The sequence below is a fragment of the Gavialis gangeticus genome, unplaced genomic scaffold, assembly GCF_001723915.1.
Source record: "Gavialis gangeticus isolate Ggan-Ray unplaced genomic scaffold, GavGan_comp1, whole genome shotgun sequence".
Taxonomy (NCBI): Eukaryota; Metazoa; Chordata; order Crocodylia; family Gavialidae; genus Gavialis; species Gavialis gangeticus.
Genome location: NW_017728991.1, coordinates 345,028 through 351,570, shown reverse-complemented (window position 1 = coordinate 351,570; position 6,543 = coordinate 345,028). Strand labels below are relative to the sequence as shown.

Below are 6,543 nucleotides of genomic sequence, written 5' to 3'. Positions count from 1 at the left end.
GTAAATGCAGGGCGCGCTCGTGGAGCTGGTGGCGTATCTGCGGGGCCCTGGCGCTGGAGACCGCCCGCGGGAGAGCAGGGCGCGCGCGGATCTTCATCCGACCCTTCGAGCGCAGGCACTGCCGACAAACAGGTCTGCTGGAAGTGGCAGGGCGCGTTAGAAATGCAAGACCCCCTTCCTTCCCTCCTTCCCCTTCTGCTCGGCGCTCGGCGCAGCTGGCGAAGGATGCCAGGCCGGGTGCCCGGGGGCACGGTAGCTGGGGAGCAGCCGGGAGGCGGGGGCGAGGGGCCCTGCTCCAGGCCCAGGCATCGGGGTGCGGGGAGATGCGGGAGCCGCGCGGGCCTGGAGAAGAGCCGCACAGGCTTGCTTGGTGCGTGGCGGGGAGGGGAGCGGGTGTGTGGGGGACACAGGGATTTCTCCGCTTCTCACTCCAGTGAGCATGACATTACTGACATTGACTATTTTCAGTCGCTTTTCATGAAGGTTTGGAGCTTGCTCGCTGCCTTTGTGAAAGCCTGGCCTTGGGCAGGCGTGATTTCCTGCTGCTTTGTTTTGTCTCCTCATCACTGATGTGTTCGTGGCCTTTCTCTAGGGAGCCCTGGATAAAAAGTCTGGGGGAGGAGGGGAGCCTGGGAACCATTGTCGCTCGCTGTGTATTTTGGGAAGCTTCAAATCCTCCGTCAGGCAATGCCTGCTTTTTTGCTGTTTGCTCTCCGTGCCAGCTGCCTGGTAATTTCTAGGGCACCCCAGGAGTTGTGGCTTGTTTTGCAGCCCTCCAAAGGGGTGCGCTGCTAATCCTGCTTTCTATGAGACTTGCACCCCGGGGCTGCAGGCGAGCTCGAGGTCTCGTCACGCTGGGTGCTGTACAAAGGGAGGTGAAGCTCATCTCTTCCCCAAAGAGCTTCTTGGCCTCAAGGCTAAAATGGTTGGTAGGTGATAAAACCCAGCGGAGCTGAACATGGAGGCTGTTTTCCTTGTGTAACAAACACAGAAAACGCCTGGAGCTCACAACTTTTGTGGCGAGCTGCTGGCGCTGGGGAGCATGCTGGCAGGAAGGCTGTAAAGGACGGGGCCAACTGCTGGGAGCCTTGGAGGGGCTCTGCTTGGATGTGATTTGGAAGGGAGAGAGCTCTCGGGCTTTTTTTTTTCCTCCTAAAAAGATCCCTGCTTTGTACAAAATAAGTGCTCCAAGTGCAGGGGGAGAAGCACAGACCAGGTGGAAGTGGCTCAGCCCCGGCCAGGGGCTGGCTGCAGAGCAGCGTCCCGGGGGGCAGAGACGCACGGAGCCGGTCGCTCTTGGCAGAGGGTCCGTGGCCTGGGGGCTCGCAGGTGAGTAAAGGCTGATCATGGTGAAGACCTGGATGAAATGGGGCAGGTGGCAGGCCAGCGTCAGGGGACACCGAGCTGCAGGGCTCGGCGTACGAGCCGGTTAGGAGCGAATGCAGGGCCCCACGTGCCCGAGGCTTGAGGATGTGCTCAACCACCCAATCCCCTGGACAGGTGCAGGGCGAGGGCAGCTGAGATAAAGGCTCCCTCCCTCCTTGTGGGGAATCGCACAGTGCAACACGGCTGGGGTTTCCTTTGCTTCTCACTCCCCACCCTCCGGTGACGAGAGAGGAGCTGGCAGATGCGGGGGCCTGGCAGGTGAGCTCCACAAGCAGTGTTGATAGGGGTCGGGGACCCCCCAGGAGCATGGCGGGTCTAGGAATTTGAAAAGGGGGTGCAGGTGCGTGCATATAACATCATGCATTTTTTTTCTCCAGATAGAAGGAAACTAGAATCTGTATTAATATGCTAGGGCTGTATTAATCAGATAAAGATGGAAGAGCAAACAAATATAACTTTATTGGAATGTGCAGTGCTTTGCTATATCATATTTTAAGTATAAAAATGCAAGGAACTAGGAAGACGATAATAATCAAGTCATTAGAATTAAATGTACGTCTCTTATTCTAATTCATTAAGCCAAACCCAGCCTCTCTGAGCATCTTGACAGCGCATGCAGCATTTCACTGACGATTATTTCTACATCTGAGTTAGCGTTCAACATGGCCGGTCCGCCGAGATGCTCTTCACCCGGTGTTGAGTGAAGCCAGGTCTCCGGCAAGGATTGCTCGTGAGACGTTGAGTGGACCAGCGGTGCGGTTGAGAGCTGTTGGACAAGGTGACTTGCGGACGGGCCCTTGATGCTTGTGAGTTTGTCCGGCAGCTCTCCCGGCGATACGGCTGGTCCGATAAGCGCGCTGCAAAAAGTCCTGCAGAACAGGGACTGGCAGCCTGATCAAGTCAGATGTGCGAGCACAGCTGCTGCATGGAGCAGGAGTCAAAGGAGGGGGGTGTGCATCTGTGCCACCACATCCCTCTGCATCCGCCCTTGCCCATGAGCTTAAGGTGCCCACCTCTGGGCACCCTGCACCCTTGGAGCCCTTTGCCGGGGCCCAGGCTGTGCCTGTAGACATCCTGTCTACACCAGGGCTGTGGGAATAGGCGCTGTCCTCAACTTCCGAGCACCGGCCGTGCTCCGGCACCCGTTGATGTGCCGTGAGAGCCCTGGGCACCACCACTGTGTCCTGCTTCCTCCTCGGGTGGCCACCGCGGCTGCTGCTTTTTGGGGCTTCTCTGGTCCTCCTGTTGAATTGGTGCCCTGCTTGCCTGCCGAGTGCCGTGTGAGCCGTTTGCTCTCCCTGTGGCAGTGGGTGTCCGGGCAGTTTGAGTGCTCGCACGGGGGTCTCGGTAGCAAAGCCCCCTCGGAGCGTGGGGCCCCAGGCTCAGGTCCCTGCAGAGACATGTGGCGGGGCGTCCTCTGTGGAGGCGTCTCGCCCCCGAGGCAGCTCCTCCCGCGGGGGGTTGTTTACTCCTTCGGCGCGCGGATACGGATTCCCAAGTCCATGCATTTACTAGATTGGTTTGTCATCGCAATTTTTCGAGCGCATCAGCTGACGGGAGATAAATGCCCTTGAAGGTTACTCGAGATAATAAAAGGCAGGAGGGAAGTTCCTTAATTTATCCGAGCTCATTTTTAATTTAGGGTTTTGTGGGGCGAGTTTGCAGTAAGTAATTTGCGCGTGCTGGTGAGCTGCGGGAGGGCCGTGGGGGATTGATGGGTGAGGGCTGCCACCATCGCTGGAGCGCAGGTGCCCGCGGGGGGGTGGCCGTGTGTGCGTGCGTGCACCCCTCGTGAACAGGGCTCTTGCTGGTCGACCATGTACAGGCTTCCTGGGTGCTGTTGGGGCTTGGCGGGGGGCTGCCTTCAGGATGAGGCTCTGCCCTTTCCTTTGCTGGAGTATCTCAAAGCATTGTATAGATGGGGGGGGTTATGACGGAGGCCAGATTGGCCCATGGTTCTCCTCAGGCTGCTCCTCCCTCAGAGGAGGGATCCGTGCATGCTGTAGGATGCGAGAAGGGCATGGGCCAGGGGAGAGGGCACACGCCAGGTCAGCATCTCGCATGAATCCCTGCATGGCTGTGATCTCCAGCAGCCCCGAGCATCTGTGCGAGGTGTGCTGGTGCTGGGGGTGCCCATCTCTTGGCCCTGCAGCGTGCCTCTTTGCACACAGCATCACGCTTCGTTTTCCCAGCCGCTTTGTTAGCACAGCCGTGGCTCCGAGGCCTGGGTGGTAACCACGCTTCTTATTCTTTCAGCTGGAGGAACGGAGGGCCAGGAAGGCGGGTGACTTCCCCAAGGTCCCCGCGTGAGTCAGAGTTTCTGCTGGGAGGTAACGGTGACCTGCTATGGACTGGTTTTTCCCAGGGCCGCACACCGTTCTGCGCCTCGGTGATGGGGACAAGGAGCGTGCAAGGCGCCGCGGGTCTGTGCTAGCTGCGCGGTGCGTGCCAGGCCCTGCCAACCCATGATAATCCCACTCCTGGCAGCCTTGAACCTTTGGTGGCTGCAGGGATAGCGGGGCTTGCGGGTGTTTCCGGGTGCAGGTTGGCTGTCGGCAGCAAAGTTTCCCTTGCTCTGAAGGGTTCATCAGTCCCCGACTTGCAGCGGGGTTTGGCCTCGGCCCCGTTGCAGCCAGCCCAAACGCCCGTCCCTTCCCCTCCCTCCTGATCCTTCTTGCATCCTCATTTCAGGAGTCCTGCGGTTCTCTGGCATCTGCCGGGGACCTGCATTTCCAACGAGCAGATGGACGAGAGGTCTCTCTCATGCCTCTTTTATCCATCATGAAAAAGGATGGCCCTCCCTTCCCCGGCTGCTGCCTGTGCCCCCTTTTGCAGCCCATCTTTAAAGCCAGGACTCTCCTGGCTCCAGTCTTTTGGGAAGCTACTGATCCCTGTCACCTCCTGGCCCTGCCCCTGGAGGCCGAACTACCCGGGTGATGCAGGGAGAGGTGGGAGGTCTGGTAATAGTCTCTGCCTTTCCACACTCCCCCCCAGCCGGGGCCCTGTAGCAGGAGCTCCCTGGGCTTTCCTGGCTGGGCTCGAGTGCTGCTCCTCTGTCCATCACGGACGGGAGACTTCGGTGTTTCTGTTATTTATAGCCATGGTACGGAGCCATGTCGCTGACTGCGAGGTACGTGTGAGCGCTGCCTTAGACTGTGGAGAGCAGCAAAGCCCTTGCTCGGGGGAGCTCTGCGGGAGGAAACGAGTGAGCCTGTGGGGGGGCTGGTGCCCCCAGCCCTGGGGGGGAGCTGGGGGCGGCGCGCTGCTTTGCATTCTGTGTTGGCTCCCTTCCCCGAGCCGGTGGCTGCTTGTCAGCCGAGTGCGGCAGCTCCATCACTTAGAAACAGGAGTCGGGTCAATTGCTGGAGCCGCCTGATGGGAGAGCCTGGGCTGCGCCCCCCTGCCCGTGCCCCGGGGCTTCTGGGGGGGCGGTCAGGGGAATCCACCTCTCTGGACTTGCAGAACCATGGTCTGACGTGGTGTTTCTCTTGCCTGGGGACGGGGTTGGAGGCCGGGGCTGAGAGACCCTGCCGGGTGCAGGGAAGCAGGCTGCGGCATGCAGCTCCTGGCCTGCCCGGGGGGCTGGACTAGGCTGATTTCCACGGGTGGCTGGTCCTGGACGTGCTGGATGATCTCCAATGTTCTGCCCTCCTTTTGCTGAAGCTCCAGCAAGGCTGCACCTGGCAGGGCGCGGTCCAACCTCCGGGAGAGGAGCAATTCTCCTCGTCCCGAGGGATGGGCGCTCTGCAAAATGCACGTGTGAGCACAAGCCTGCCTGTGTGGGGCTGGGCCGCCGGGTCAGGCAGCGTGCTGACGGGCTGAGGGGCTGGCAGGGGAGATGCTATGATGGTTTTGGCCCAGGTGGATTTACTGACCTGGCAGGGGAGGCTCGGTGTAATTAGAGGGGAAGGCCTGGCCCTTGCCCGGCGGGCAGGCTGACGCCTGCAAGTCTCTATGATGCCTCCCAGTGGGATGATTTCAGCCACACGATTGATGGTGATGGGGAATCGCTCTTGGGCTCTCCCTCCTTTTGGCTCGGGGCAAGCGAGACGAGGGGCCATCCAAACTCCAAGGCTTCCAGGCTTGGGCTTGCACGTCGGATGCCTGCCAGGGATTTGGGAGCATCTGATGCCCCAGGTTGAAGGGAGGAGACTTGCCAATGGTAGCACCATGCGGGCTGGAGTGATTGAGCTCTGCTCCATCGATAGGATTTGGGATGGATTCAGCTGCTTTGGCCCCAGACGCAAGATCTGAAAAACAAAAACTAAAAAATCAACCAAACACCCCCACCCCAGCTTGAGATAGCCGTTGCCTTTGCTTCTAGGCCCCCCTCTCCGGTCCATCTCACCCCATGGACTTCCCTGACTCTGTAGCAAGCCTTCTTTTATGTGGTTGTGGGGTGCTCTCTCTTCGCTTGGCTGGGCCCTCGGGGCTTACGCTGAGGATTTGCCCCCTTCCGTGGCTCGTAGCCACCCCTCAGCCCCACTGTTCAGATGCAAGCAGTAACCCAGCAAATGTGTTGGAGAAGCATCTTTTTTGTTGTTAGTCTAAAAAAGAAAGGAAACCATAAAATGAGCCTATGCAGCTTTAAAACATCAACCCCATATTAAGATCCGAGCTTATTATAATTTATTAAAATTAATTTAAGCATCATACTATTCAAGTGGTATTTGTGGGTAGGGTTTAAAGAAGCTTGAACCACCAAACTGGGTGAAGTCGCTGGCTGGTACAAATGTGCTCCATCTTCCGCCCCGTCCCCTGGCCCCCGAGCTTGGGGGGTGCTAAACCAGCACTTGGCAGCTGTAGTTTCTTCTGCAAGGGCAGGGAGCGTATTTCTTCACTCATTTGAGTGCAGGAAACCTGCTTTTCCTGTCTGTCTCCTCTCCCAAGTCAGTGGTGGGAGGCTGAGATCTACTAGGTCTAAAACCGTGAAGGATAGTCAGCACGAGTAACGCAGCACAGATCTCACCGTCCTTGTTTAATGACTGAGTTCTGGGTGCAAATCTCGTTTTAATAAAATGTTGTGCACTCAGCACGCATTGGACATGGTTTTGTTTTAATAAACCGTTTGGAAATGCAGATTTTCTGCATTTTGATTGAATTCCAGTTTCTCTCTAGAAACTGCTTGACACGAGTAAATCAAAAAAAAAAAAAAAA

At 57.9% G+C, this 6,543-nt stretch overlaps 1 protein-coding gene across 2 annotated transcripts in view; it reads left to right on the top strand.

Annotated features, from left to right (window-relative positions):
• Positions 1–4,401: 4,401 nt before the first annotated feature.
• RBFOX3 (RNA binding protein, fox-1 homolog 3) overlaps positions 4,402–6,543 on the top strand; it is a 189,980-nt gene continuing 187,838 nt past the window's right edge. For both annotated transcript variants that reach the window (XM_019515494.1, XM_019515484.1), the window contains exon 1: positions 4,402–4,516. The gene's annotated coding sequence lies outside the window, so the exon portion shown is untranslated. The remainder of the gene's footprint in view (positions 4,517–6,543) is intronic.